General features: G+C 43.4%; 1 protein-coding gene across 1 annotated transcript in view; it reads left to right on the top strand.

The window, feature by feature from the left end:
* The first annotated feature begins 1,192 nt into the window (after nucleotides 1-1,192).
* LOC124551058 (cytochrome P450 4C1-like) overlaps nucleotides 1,193-13,246 on the top strand; it is a 160,103-nt gene continuing 148,049 nt past the window's right edge. Inside the window, exon 1 of the mRNA XM_047125933.1 lies at nucleotides 1,193-1,317. The gene's annotated coding sequence lies outside the window, so the exon portion shown is untranslated. The remainder of the gene's footprint in view (nucleotides 1,318-13,246) is intronic.

Here is a 13,246-nt window from a genome sequence, read left to right on the forward strand (position 1 = left end):
AGATTGAATAACATCGGGGAGAGGCTACAACCGTGTCTCAGCCCCTTCCCAACCACTGCTTCCCTTTCATGCCCCTCGACTCTTATAACTGCCATCTGGTTTCTGTACAAATTATAAATAGCCTTTCGCTCCCTGGATTTTACCCCTGCCACCTTCAGAATTTGAAAGAGAGTATTCCAGTCAACATTGTCAAAAGCTTTCTCCAAGTCTACAAATGCTAGAAACGTAGGTTTGCCTTTCATTAATCTTTCTTCTAAGATAAGTCGTAGGGTCAGTATTGCCTCACGTGTTCCAACATTTCTACGGAATCCAAACTGATCTTCCCCGAGGTCGGCTTCTATCAGTTTTTCCATTCGTCTGTAAAGAATTCACGTTAGTATTTTGCAGCTGTGACTTATTAAACTGATAGTTCGGTAATTTTCACATCTGTCAACACCTGTTTTCTTTGGGATTGACGCCAGTTTCGGTTCCGGAGAAATGTTGGAGCACGCGCGGTAATATCCCACTCACGATCTGGGGTAATGCTGACCCTACGACGTATTTTTTGAGTTCCGTTAAAGGAAGTCAAACCGATCGACTTTTGCATCATTTGTAGATTTAGAAATAATATTCGATAGTTCTGAATGAAATACACTGTTTGAAATTCTGAAGATGACGGGGATAAAACGCGGGGAGAAAAATGCTGTATGTGAATTTCACGCAACTTTTATAAAAACCGGAATTCAGCTACAAGAGTTCGAGGAAATGAAATGGTAGCAGTCAGTCAGTACAACGAGCGAGCTGTGAATGAAAGCCAGGTGAAATTTGGAAAGAGAATTTAAGTTGAGAGAGAAGAAATTAAAACGTGGAAGTTTTCGGACGACATTGCAATCGGACCGTAAGGGTCTCTTTCTCTCTGTTACAGGTGATTGTCTCGAACGTGTCCGTACTGAAAGAGAGCGGTAACTCATTACAGTGAGTGGAAAATTTGTACGGGTCTTTCCGCAGTAGGTCGCGATCGTCCTGCGCTGGTAACCACAGCGTCGTCAGCGAGAATTCTGGAACTGCTGTCCTATAAACACGTGTTATACTACCTGGTAGGACATTTTGGAAACCGCATTGCTGTCTGCGAGGTCACAGTGCGAACCGGTTTGGCTAAGTCGGCCAGCGCGTGCACACCGCACTCCTCAGGATCCCGCAGAGCGCAGAAGCGCCCGCGGCCGTCCAGACGCCGGCGAGTCTCCACCGAGGCGCTCCGCCCCTGCGCCGCCGCCATTCCGTTTCTCCTGGGCGCGCTGCCACCGGCGACCACTGCTCGTGAGCCTCTTTGCGCGCTGCGTGAGTAGTTCTGCGTCTAGATTCTAGCACCTTGCGAGCCCCTTTTACACGACTCACTTTGTTGTCTAGATGGCCTACTGCAGACACGTGCGTCTACTGCAGCGCCCCTGGCGTTCTTTTCCCGTACTGAGTGTCTCGCCTGTCTCCAGTGTTCGCTTTAGTTTACGCGTGACAGATGTCCGGTGTGCCATTCGGCATCTGAACGGTGCAAATTAGGCAGTGGGGGACTACCCTTTTCACCGACAAATCGTAATGTACTAATAAAATTAAGGGACGAGCACAAACAATAGAGTTTATTAGAAACCAAAATAGAACTCGTACTAAGTTCTTGCCAATGGTCGTACGTTGAACTCTCTACACTTCTGAGAACTGAAATAAAAGTACCATCGAAACATTTCAGAATGTATGCATCCATCTGCTCGACAAAATATCTAAAACATGTACTTGCAGACAAATCAGACAATATTTTTTTCGTTTTTAAATTCTTCGAGTCATCCGTCTGCTTACTGGTTTGGTACGGCCCGCCACGAACCTCTTCATGTTCCGGTTTTGCCGCAGTCCACAGTTCACTGTCAATGCTGTTCTCCAAAGGTACATTCCTCAAACCGTGGCCTTTGTTTGAGACCAGTAGACTTGGCTCGTACACCAATGCCCCTTCTGGCAGTGCCAGTCTGTTTTTTATGTCCTCTTTGATCTTTCCATGATGCGTTATTTTGCTGCCTAGGTAGCAAATTCGTTAACATCATCTACTTCGTGATCACCAAGCCAGATATTAAGTCTCTTGCTGTTCTCATTTCTGCTGGTTCTCGTTACTTTCGTCTTTCTTCGATTTACTCTCAGTCCATATTCTGTACTTATGACAATGTTCGTTCCATTCAGAACATCCTGCAATAATTCTTCATTTTCAATCAGGACACCAATGTCATCAGGAAACCTTATCATTGATATCCTTTGACCATTCTGGAACGCTTCTTTTATGTCTCTCATTGCTTCTCCGATGTGTAGATTCAATTTTGAGGCCGGAAGACTACGAAGTACTTAAAGGGGTAGTCAAAATCAAATGTGTTATGATAAGGACGTAGCCAGGAAGCCAGGATTTTGAGAAGCGCGCGCGAGGGGGGTGGGGGGGGGGGTGGGGGGGGGGAGAGGACCTTAGAAACTCTCAAGTTTTTCATTTTACTGAAAATTTCCAAAAAGGACAATAAACCATTTTATTGGATAATGATCTCGGTGTTTCACCAAGCGTAGGTATAACCTAATTACTCAGGAGTGCTGTATTTTGGCAAACCCCAACGAAGCCGCTATGGGCCGAACTACCTTCACGCTGCAAGGTCGTTTTAAACCTTTCCTCTTGAGCTAATTTTTCGGGACACCGTTAGTATTACCGACAGGGCTTCTCGAATCAAGAGATCTCTGTCTGACGGAAAAGACAGAATAATGTGGCGTAAATGCGAGGATCTGGAATTATTCAACCTTACACTCTCCCAGATTTCCTCATTTACGTTACGTGATGTAAGAAAGATGGTTTTCTGCATTGGAGATGTCCCGGCAGACAAATGCATGAGCCTAAATGAGGAGGTGAGGAGATTACTTTTTTGTTTATCGTACGGCTTTTGGAGATGGGGGTGTCCAAAGAGGTGCCCGGATCACCTTCTATGCGGCTCTTTTCATTTAAGCAGGGGAACTGCATCTTCAACGGCAGTGGAATTTGTCAGGAAAGATCGTTATTCGGAAGGACTTGACTGTCGCCTATAGAAGAGACCAAACCCAGCATTTGCCTAAACTGAAAAACAGCGGAAAACCATTTTGAAGGTTGTCGGCGAATGGCTTTAAGCCACCCCGCATCTCGGATCCAGGGGTTCCTAGCTCAGCGGCTCGACCCGCAGAGCTGTCCCAAGTCGGTGCAGAATTTTCAAAAACGGGTTGTTGTACACTCTTCTAAAATAAAATAAAACGCATCGCAACAAAGATATTAAATTCTGACATTGCATGTATTTTCTTTAATTGTGCGTGTTTAGTCATTTGATAGTGCACGAATGCATGAATATTTTAAGATTTAATCGTGCATGGAATTGCTGGCTTCAGTTATTATAGTATTACAAGAGCGTAAATAGATTTTGGACGAAAGAGGGCCGCGCTGTTCGAGGCGCCACGTCGCGGATTGCGCGGCCCCTCCCGCTGGAGGTTCGAGTCCTCCCTCGGGCGTGGGTGTGTGTGTTGTTCTTAGCATAAGTCAGTTTAAGTAGTGTGTAAGACGAGGGACCGATGACCCCAGCAGTTCGGTCCCTTAGGCATTCACAGACATTTGAATATTTTTGACGAAAGGGGGAGGGAGGGATCTAGGACGCACTGGGCTCGGGAAAATTCACGCAGGATGCTGTAAACATCTGTTAGGAACGAACGGACTATAGAATGTGCGGTCATCACACACCCCTTGCGCTCTCCACGAACCCCTCCCATCGTTCGGTATCGGAACTGGCTTTCATAATCGGCACCGCCCGGGTGACGACATTCGGCGATATTTTGCCATTTGGGATGCTCGGGATAGAATATTGAGCAGATTTCTTAAAGAAACGCAACCATTGTCATTTGGGCGATATTTCTGTTGATCAACTGGATTTTTGTACGGCACAGACAAATCCAAGTATGTTTATATGCACTGATCTTAATTTAATGTTATTTGTAATGATATTTACAGCTCCCCTGCCTGACGTATTGCAACCCCAAAGTTCTACCAGCCTCAAAATAACGACTTCATTGCTTACATTTAACTGCCACAGACAGCTAATTGGGCTGTTATAGTAACGCTTACATGTTTTTAAGTTGCCATAACACCAACGGGCGAGTAAAAATCTGTTTTCCTCTTCTTTCATGTTACTTACATAATTAAAAAGTATCACAATAGCATACAGCACTAAAACAATAAACGGAAGGTCTTATATTACATTCAGTTGTTTGTAAGAACTGAACTAACTGAAGCAACAAGTGAGCTCAAGATAGGCCAACAACTAGTCTTGGCTAAAATAGGGGAGGGCGAGAGCCAATAGTGCTATGGATGTATAGATAGCTTAAATCTATCGTTGACCTTGCTGGCTGTCAACAGTGCGTTTCCCATTTTCGTAGTATGACTGAAAATCAAAATATCTTTCGATTTCACTACTTGGCAACTGTGTCGTATTTAATTTCATCGAGGCGATAGCCCGCTGAAGGGGCTACGTCCTTTGTTCTGAGTGGTGATAAAGAAAAATGTAGATTCCAACAGTGAACGTAAATTTTTCAGACTTTCTGTTTGTACTTACCGAGTGCAGTTTTTTGTACAAGTTTCAACCTTAGAATCCAGTTTTATGTGAACAGAGGAAATAAATTTCAGTTCTTTAACAGCTCGTTTATGTGTACTATTTAAAAAAACCGCAATAAGGTATGTGATTTTGTATGATAAAAAGTAAATCACTGCAGGCATTATTTAGTGCATTAACATCAACAAGGAGGATTTAAGCAACATTGAAACAAATGTAAAGACAATTAAGAATTGCCGGCCGGAGTGGCCGAGCGGTTCTAGGCGCTACAGTCTGGAACCGCGCGGCCGCTACGGTCGCAGGTTCGAATCCTGCCCCGGGCATGGATGTGTGTGATGTCCTTAGGTTAGTTAGGTTTAAGTAGTTCTAAGTTCTAGGGGACTGATGACCTCAGAAGTTAAGTCCCATAATGCTCAGAGCCATTTGAACCAACCAATTAAGAATTTCAAGTGATTTTCGCCTTACGAATCCCCAATCGGTGTTACATATTTCGTATACCTAGAAGGTAATTTTGGCAAATTCACCACAGTGCAGAGAACATTACCAGCCCTAGCATCTTTACCAATGCATCTAAGGCCATAGAACAGGCTCCCATTATTTTCATACAATTCATTACCTGAACACTTTGATGAAGTATGAAATGCTTTTTCGTTTTTGCTCTTCTGACATTTAATACTTAATTTAGACACAACACCTATTCTGGCTCCAATGTCCTCATAAAGTTTAACTTCACCAGCACAAAGACAGCGAGAGGCAGTTTCAGAAAGAACTTGTGCAAGGATTTGCAGATCAATAATGACTTATCCATAATATCATTACTTTTACCACTGTCACCCGTTTCTAAAGTTACTGTCCTTTTCGATGGATTAGGGGGAGTAGTCACTTCAGGAACGTTATCTTGGTTTCCTTCACTGCTAGCACTCATGTTTTCAAGTACTTCAGAAGAAAATGCAGGTCTCACATATCTGTTACCCGAAAATTTGCGTATCTTGAAGTTACTTTTACGCTTAGTCATTTTGTTGACGTATAAAACTCAATATAAGTTAGCTTACTACAAAAATAGCTGATAGTCACACTACTTTCAACGAAAACTGGTATCAGAAACAAAGGACTGATTTTATTTATTCGTAGTGCCAACTTGTGAGAAGTAGCAGCAGGCACCAAACAAAGCAATTCACAGCCTTCTAGACTGTGTAGTTCCCAAGATATGACTGCTCAGGTGTGGCAGTATACGTGTAGCCACGAAATTTGACAGTCACATGTCAATATTCAAAATATTATTTGAAGCTCTCACAATTATCTGATTTTAATGTATTATATACCAAAATGTTCAGGACAGTCCAAAGTACAATATGGAGTAGGAAACAGAAAATGTCAAATTTCATGTACAATGTCCCCTTAATAGCCTCTTATACTGCAGCCAGCATCGGAAGATGTTTGCGATGATCTTTTTTTCTTTTTCTTTTGAGTCATCAGTCTTCTGGCCGGTTTGATGCAAAAATGGTTCAAATGGCTCTGAGCACTATGGGACTCAACTGCTGAGGTCATTAGTCCCCTAGAACTTAGAACTAGTTAAACCTAACTAACCTAAGGACATCACAAACATCCATGCCCGAGGCAGGATTCGAACCTGCGACCGTAGCGGTCTTGCGGTTCCATACTGCAGCGCCTTTAACCGCACGGCCACTTCGGCCGGCGGTTTGATGCAACTCGAAATGACTTTATCTCCTGTGCGAACTTTTACATCTGAGATTAGCACTTGCAATCTAGGTACTCAATTATTTTCTGGATGTATTCCAATCTCTGAGTTCCTCTACAGCTTTTACCCTTTATAGCTTCCACTAGTACCATGGAAATTATTCCCTGACGTCTTAATAGATGTCCTGTTATATTGTCCCTTCTTCTTGTCAGTGTTTTGCATACACTCCTTTCCTTGCCGATTCTGCAGAGAACCTACTTATTCCTTGCCATACCAGTCCACTTAATTTTTAACTTCTGTAGCACCACCACTACATCTTAGATGCTTCGATTCTCTTCTGTTCCGGTGATTCAACAGTCCACGTTTCAGTACCATACAATGCTCTGCACCAAACGTACATTCTCAGAAATTTCTTCCTCAAATAGAGACTCTGTCAGAGGCATGTTTTGAATATCAGAAACCTTATCACGCATAAGAGAAATGCCCTTGTTCGACACCTTGTAGACAAAGAAAGGAACCTCTTTCTTCATTTAAATACACCTGTCAGCGTAAATCATGATACCACAGTCCTCCTTTCGAGCACGCCAGGAAAATATCTCAGATGGCCCTCAAACGTTGCAGAAAAAATTAATATGTCATCGTCACAGCAAAAAACGAATGGACAACCCTGACGAACTTCGTGCATGAACCGCTATAGTATTTGGGCTGCCTTAGGCAGTCAAAAACTCGTAATATTGTGATTGAACAGCCCAAAAGGTGCAGTAGTAGCAGCCTTCATTTTGTCTTTGGCGACCATGGTAATCTGTGTAAAAGCCTTAGGACAGTCAAGAAGACTAAAAAAAAAAGTACACCCGACAAGTTACTTGTAAAATCAAGTACGTTCAGGACAGGGTACCTGTGAGGGATTGTACTAGAGTTCAAAACTTTGTAATATGCACAGATTCTCGAGTTTCTTTCCTGACCATCTGTAAGGGAGAATCAAAACACCCATGGAGCGAGGAATACAACCATCATTAATCATTAATCATTCCTCCAAACTTTTTTTGAGCAGCATGTAGCCTTTCCGGAGGCACGCAACGAGGCCTCTTAACCACCGGCGCTGTTTTGATGTGATGCAGAGTAGACTGGCAGCCCTTCTACGTTTCAGGCGTTGAGTCACTCAGAGTTAGAAAATCCTTTAGTAGGGCGTCGTTCCCACGAGAGCTGCCTTTAGAAAAGCGCCGAAATGAGAGAAATGGGTAGCCAAATACTTATCGACACGACAACGCTCTTGAAACTCGCCGCCTTGCTATCGAGCAGTGCGCTACGTTCTCCGGAATGCGCCACACGGCACAGCCAGTTCGTGCCGACTACGGAGGTCGAATTTCGCTCTTTGCAATACGCAAAATCGTTGTCTGAGTGTGGTAATAAATCTTTAAAAAATGATGCTTGGGAGGAGAAAGCAGAAGACTGGGAATCACCAACCAGCAAAGAAAAAGAAAATAGTCGACGTCAGTACATAATGTATCTTTATTTCAATAACGTAAAATAATTTAAAAAATTATTAAAAAAACGTTCGATGTAGGTACTTCCAGCAATTGGTCTTTTATTCATCTTCCTGTGTGTTGACAGCTTGGTATTGGCACGAAATCTAACCTTGTGCCGCTATGAAATATTTAGCAAAATAATCTCGTACTTCCAGACCTACCTAGTTACTTCTTAGCCCTGTTGGTTGTAAATGTTGTAATTCTCTATCATGAAATTGGACTCTTATCTTCAGTTCTGACAGAATGCTTTAACTACTTATTTTGTGCGATTGTGTTGAAGATGTATATCTGTAACTACAGTTCTCCACTTGTTCGAAAGAATACCGAAAGTATATTAAATCATTCTTCATTCTCGTGTAAGATGGTAATCATAAATACGTTATTGCACAGTTATGTTGCGTTTCGGATACGGTCTTAATACATGTCTAGATAAAGACAAATGACCCTAGTTTTCTGTTCTTATCATTACGTACTATTCTCGGTTCTGGTAAATCGAATTTCCCCGATGCCAGTATCCTGTTAAATGACGTATTTTTGTAGATCTCATATACCTAGGGGTTCAAATCCCAGCCATATCACAAACTTTAATTCAATTCGTGAGCTTCTATCCTTATCGTAGATATATTTTTACATATGTTTGAGTCAACAGAACCAACGTGTGCCCCTACTTCAGTGCATGTAAAACTGTAGTTTGTATCGCAGATTGCCAGTAAAGTAATAGAAAAGTGATTCTAAAAATTGTAGTACAGGGAACCACTTTGATCGCACTTTGCTATTCCATTAAGTTTGCCGTCTACAGCCCTGAGCACATTATGAAAATTTGTCAGGTGATAAATGTCTTCTGAAATTTTTTAAGGTAATCCTCGTTTCTTCTGGCTTATACATAGCCATTAAACAATCCCATATGGCGTCAGAAACCTTCTGAACAGTGTAATGTATGGTAGACAGTCCAAGTAGAAACTGATAATGTAAATCATGAAAACTATTGCCTGGCGCTAGAAGTCTGTATAAAATGAAAATGAGGTATAACCAGATAAATAAATAGTTTCATTTTTTAAAGTTTAGTCAGATATTAAGCAAAGTTGAAACATACAAGAGGAAATTTTCGGCGTGAGTATAAAGCCTAGAAAGGCGTTATATAAGGGCAAGGCGCAAAGAGGAGAAAAAATACAGATATGACGGGGAATTTCTATTTCTTGTTCCACACGTCAAAGATGTTAAAACGTTTGAAAACTACAACACCCCACGGAGTTAATCACAACGAAGTGCTGAGAGCCACGTATCAGTATCACCGTGTGCTGGAAGTTCACCGAATTCGCCATCTACGTCCGCCGGCCGAAGTGCCCGTGCGCTTAAAGGCGCTGCAGTCTGGAACCGCAAGACCGCTACGGTCGCAGGTTCGAATCCTGCCTCGGGCATGGATGTTTGTGATGTCCTTAGGTTAGTTAGGTTTAACTAGTTCTAAGTTCTAGGGGACTAATGACCTCAGCAGTTGAGTCCCATAGTGCTCAGAGCCATTTTTGAGCCATCTACGTCCTTTAGTGAAGGTCAACGAACCACAGTCAATAAGAAAAAGAAAATGCTTACGTATTTTGAAGATGAGATTCTAAAAGTTGTAAGAAATGAGATGAAAAGAGTACATTTTGTCTGTCCTTCATCAAATCGCTGAAAAACATGGATGACGACAGTAAACTGTCAGCAAAAACTGAAACTTTAAATTTAATTTGTAGATTTTCAAATACGTCGGAGAGCAGTTCCCATTAGTTTTCCATACTACAATTACAAAACAAAATTTTAGTCAGACACAAACAACACAATCGGCATTACTCACAGTCAACGTTCCTCTATGCACAGACCATGCATCAGTCCTCTTCTGTTAATCACATACTTGCATTAAAGACAATTAAGACCCTGGGGAATTATCAGTACAGTCCCTCTACACGAGTAACGCACGGTTCTTGACCAGATTAGGTGCAAAGCTTATATCCCGCTGACGATCGTGTTGTCAGGTGCTGACACATCAACTTCAATAACGGTACGAAGAACAACAGATGTACACACACCTGATCAGTTGTACAGTATGTCTCGAGGCAGCTACTGAATCCAATACGTATATTTTAATGATTAAATAATGACTGGGTGTAGAATTTTCTTCTTAATTTTAACCTGCGTACCTCGGTGTGACAGTTAATCGTTGTACAGCTGGTATCACCAACTGCATGTTGTACCACGAAGTGTTATTCGGGGCCCCATTATTCCCAACTGTTCGTCAGATGTGCTTATGGACATCGGAAAATATTTAAAAAAATTGCCAGAATGCTGCCTCAAATCTTCGTAACATGCAACGAATCCTCCTCTTAAATACCGTTTGTCATTCAGGAAATGCACCAGCCCAGAATACCTTATGTTTGTTTCTTTGCATTCCTGCAACACAAATCGCTGTTCCTAGTGATTTTGTGGAATTCATTTCACTTCCAACTGCACCGAGAAACGAGAAAAGGGAGATATTAAAGCGTCCGTATGAACAGGGATGTCAAAGACCGTTTTAAAAGCGCCAACGTCGGGTTTTGTTGGCGCAATGGTGCTGCGAACGCTGCCTAGCGGTTGGCCGGTGGTCGGTCTCAGGGGGTAAGGAGGGGGGGGAGGGAGGCAGCACGTGTCGTAATTACTGGCGCTCCCGCTCCAAGGCCACACGCACCTTGCTTTGTCCGATTTCGAAACACCTGCTTTCGTTCTCGTAGATAGGCTGTTGCATCGATTTCTTCACGTCACATTTCCAAACGATCTACAGTGAGAGCTCTAGCTAATGAGGACTATGCGTTTAATTGCAAAAATTGCGTCATGACACATGCAGGAAGAAGTGATTTCTTCTTGACTGTCGCACGTGTGTGTGTGTTGCGAGAGCGGACGAGTGCAGCTCCGAGATGCGTTGCACCGTCTCAGGAGATGCGTCCGGTCCGGGAAGCTTTGTACGGTGCCCGTGGCGTGAAAATAGCGGCAATCGCGAAGCGATGTGGTAGGGACTTGAGAAAACAGAAATCCTTTCATAAGACACTGATTCACCAAGTCTGGTACCAAAGAAATACGACGCAGGAAATAATAGGTCGAGAAACATTGGCAACAACAAACGTCCCAGTGGGCGAAAAATCATTCTCCAAGTCCAATGTTAACGTTTGTTTACTAAATGGTTTAAAGGTGAGTTACTAGCTGCCATTAAAATAGATTTTTAGTTGTAAATGTTCAAATGTGTGTGAAATCTTATGGGACTTAACTGCTAAGGTCTTAACCCCATGAGCTTACACACTACTTAACCTAAATTATCCTAAGCACAAACACACACACTCATGCCCGAGGGAGGACTCGAACCTCCTCCGGGACCAGCCGCACAGTCCATGACTGCAGCGCCTAAAACGCTCGGCTAATCCCGCGCAGCTATATTTTTAGTACATTGTTTAAAACCACTTGCAGTTGGAGGAACAACACTAATTCCCAATCCAGTATTAGTCACACAGCTTTAATGAACAGTCTTGCAGGACCAGCAACGTCGGTAACCGTGGCATTTGAGAAGAACTGCAGACTCTGTAACCGAAACCGACGAGCGGGCAAGCCTACTGGCAGACGTCGGTGAGGTTTCGATACGAGTAGGGTTCGGCACACTGCCTTGCTGCCGCCCCAGAGCGCTGATGATACCAACACCACCTCCAAGGGCTCTCATATATAATTTGTAGGGTTCAAATGGTTCAATTGGCTGTGAGCACTATGGGACTTAACATCTGTGGTCATCAGTCTCCTAGAACTTAGAACTACTTAAACGTAACTAACCTAAGGACATCACACACATCCATGCCCGAGGCAGGATTCGAACCTGCGACCGTAGCAGTCGCGCGGTTCCGGACTGAGCGCCTTAACCGCGAGACCACCGCGGCCGGCAATTTGTAGGGGAACCGGCAAACCGTGGGGAGGGCTTGTATGTAGCACCTCTCTCACTCTCTGGCGCATTTTGTACGTGCAGGATGCATGTATTTGCCCGTCCCCTTCTATTAAACTATTGTTATGATAATTGTTTTATGGCCTCTGGAGGTTGATTTATGACCCCCTGAGGATAATCCCTCTTTCTGAGAAACACCCCAACCCTCTCCATCCCCCTCATCCTCTTCCACCCCTCTGGGGAAAGAGGCATTCTTTTTGTTACCCCTCCACAGTTCAGTTCTGAGCCACTTGTCGCCTCCTGGGAAATCCTCCAGCTTACCGCTCCCCTACTCCACTCCCCCCCCCCCTCCCCCACTGCAGTGGGAAAAGTACTCAGTCTGTCCTGAACTCCTGAGGCAAGATAATGCTTCATTTATTCACTTTTAAGGGTATTGGATTGTCTTCCACACTCTGCCACCCTGGCCCCGTGCTTTCCCCGATTGCGCTCGTATGTTCACCTCGAAGTTTGGAGACCGCCTCCACCAGTCCATAATACCACCAGTAGAGGGTGACCCCAGCCACCTGCACGTTCTGCTGGCCCCTCTACCCCACTTGTGAATCGGCTGGAAAAAGACTGTACTGGAAGGAACTGTCTTTATTTCTGGCAGCAAGTGTGTTCAATTGAAGAGCAGTTTAATAAGTGTTTCCTGTAAGCATACAGCTGAGAAAAGTGTCTGTGGACTCCTGCACAGGGAGTGTAAGGAGGTGCCAATGGATCAACGTAAGGAGAATACATTTCAGCAAACAATGATGATATTGCAGAATGAACTGACGATGCATTTTCCAAATCACAGAGACTACTGCCCGGATCAGATGTGAACAGTGGGCGAGACACACCTTTAGAAAGCTATATGTTGCATGAAGCGCGTTTCTGGACATGAGAAGTCGTCGAGGACAGTGGTTTTGACCTCAAGCAATTGAGTAAAATGCGTTGAAAATTCGAAAAACTGATAAAATTGCGAAAATTGATGGAAAATACATAAAACAGAAGAACAAATGGAAACGATTTGGAGGAATGAGGGTACTTACATGTTTTCCTGGTTGTACGAAAATCATTCCATTCCTCGGCCAGTGCGACTGACAATAGCCGATGCATATTATCCTTGCTCTGTGGGTTTAACTCCTGCAGAATACCCCTTTACACCTTTGTCCCACATGTGGTTATGCACTGTAAGCCATAGAAATTTGGGTAATATACATTGACATCACGCAAAACCTGGTAAAATTGCAAAAAATTGATGGAACATATGTAAAAATGAAGAAATTATGACAAAGATGCTGATGAATGAGGATAATTAAATGCTCGTTTGGGTTTATGAAAATCCTTCCATTCCATTCCTCTCTCTATTGTGGTGGCTGTGAGTAACGCAAGTGCACTGAGGATCTCAAACAGCTTGGTCCAGGTCAGTACTGGACCCCAACACACGCACCACCCATTG

The sequence above is a fragment of the Schistocerca americana genome, chromosome 9, assembly GCF_021461395.2.
Source record: "Schistocerca americana isolate TAMUIC-IGC-003095 chromosome 9, iqSchAmer2.1, whole genome shotgun sequence".
NCBI classification, from domain to species: Eukaryota; Metazoa; Arthropoda; class Insecta; order Orthoptera; family Acrididae; genus Schistocerca; species Schistocerca americana.